The 1,980-nt window shown below is 33.9% G+C and overlaps 1 pseudogene; it reads right to left on the bottom strand.

Moving 5' to 3' along the window:
• Positions 1-1,185: 1,185 nt before the first annotated feature.
• On the bottom strand, positions 1,186-1,680 carry LOC101264231 (V-type proton ATPase subunit c''2-like; annotated as a pseudogene).
• Between the last annotated feature and the right edge of the window lie 300 nt (positions 1,681-1,980).

Raw genomic sequence — 1,980 nt, 5'->3', positions numbered from 1 at the left:
AACTGATAGGACCCAAATCGAGTTGTGAGTAACACCCATACTTAACCTCCTAAGTGAGAGAACGAACAAATTTAACCCAAATTACAAAATACAAGTATAATGTGGAAGGTCAAAATCTTACTAAGCATCATTTCCAAAAACCTGAAAGTAATCACATCAAGGCCATCTAATATCCTAATACAATGTCTATGGATATCAAATAAACCAAATTAAATGAATAAAATGGTATGTGTCTGAAGACATAGAACATCATGTCATGACCGAGAGAATCTAACAGAGCTTGAATGAATAGCTAACCCTCAAAACTGATATGCAAGAGATTGATTAGAACTAAAGGTAATTCGAAATAATTGGTATACTTGCTGCACTCTATCAAAGGAAAACAAAGAAAAACACAATTAGGTCTCAGTTCGGGGCAACATATACTCAGTAGGTATTATTGGCCAACCCAAAATAGAATTTAATATACAACGAGTAATAACATGAACTGAAATATAACACTTAACAGGTGATAAGAAACAAATAACATGATCAAGTGTCAACAACGCTAAAGTAAGTATGTAATAAATCAACAATATCAAGATCAACCATGAAGGCTCATAACTAATCCATTTGGGGAATTGAGTTCTTAGAGATTGAGTACATTCCATTAATTCCACATCTTTTTCCTTTGATGTTACTGTGTCGAAACGTGACACTCCGATCAAAGAATACCGTATCAGGATATGTCACTCCGATCCAATTATACAATGTTGGAACCTGATACTCTAATCCAATTGTACCATTTATTTATCATTTATTATCAGCACTTTCAATTCATTGAAAATATCTGTTCAAACCATCATTATTCAAGGTATCACTTTGATAAAGAGGGTTCAAGAATATATATTGTACGGTCTGAGAATTTCAGACCAATCACAAAACACACAACCAAGCCACAAAACCACACAATCAAGTACATAGAAAACTTCACAATATCATTTAATGCATATCAATCACTACTGATAGTTTACTATCAAATAGCACAAACCATAACTTACCTCCACCGAAGAACTGAAATTTAAACAACTACTTCTCCAATGTTTTTCCTTTCCTCGATGTCTCCGAACCTTTTCAATACAGACTTGGATGGCCCAGACTAATGTGTTTGTTATAAAATTAACAACGACCACATAATGTGAAGGCTTATGCACCCTTGGATGGCTGCGATGCTTGAGCTGACATGATCATACCCACAATAACACTGAACAACCCAAGTGCACTAAAAAAACTCTTGATCAGAGGATCCTAAAAATAAATGATGAGTTCTGTGCATCAGATAACACACAGTTGCTTCCAATTATTCCGATGCACAACCCACAGACAAGATTGACAAAGCCCACAATGATCCTTGAAGCGAAAATTGCATAGCCACCTGTTAGTGATTCTATTGCATAAATCTCTTAGGTAGGTACATTCTTGAGCTTTGTTTTAAAAAATGATGGACGCACTATATATAGCCACCACTTCATAAAAAAATCACACTAATCAAATTTTTGGTGTTAATTCGAGGAGCTTTAATGGCATCACTAACCAAACTACTTCCAGTAATATATATATTTCCCAAACATCACCAAGAACTGAAACGCCGATGGAAATGGAAATTTCGATGGTGGATAAGGTGTACGGAAGATCTACCATAATGCTATCGACTATGAGCTCGAAGGACCCTCCCTTTTTGATTGTTTTATATTCTAATTAATATATAACCAATTACAAAAAGTGGTAAAAGTAACTCACTATTTATTTTAATGTTCTTTCTTTAACCACCAATTAAATAAATTATTAAAAGTATCCCACTTATTTCATGATTATAATTACGAACAATCCAAAATATCCATTTAGAAACTTTTGGAATTTATTTTATGAAATACAAAGCTCTAATACTAAAAACGACCAAATGGGTCGTTACATTTGATACCATTCACCAATCGTTCATCC

This window comes from Solanum lycopersicum, chromosome 7 (assembly GCF_036512215.1).
Source record: "Solanum lycopersicum chromosome 7, SLM_r2.1".
Taxonomy (NCBI): Eukaryota; Viridiplantae; Streptophyta; class Magnoliopsida; order Solanales; family Solanaceae; genus Solanum; species Solanum lycopersicum.
The sequence above is the reverse complement of the archived record's forward strand: the minus strand, read 5'-3'. Positions and strand labels throughout refer to the sequence as shown.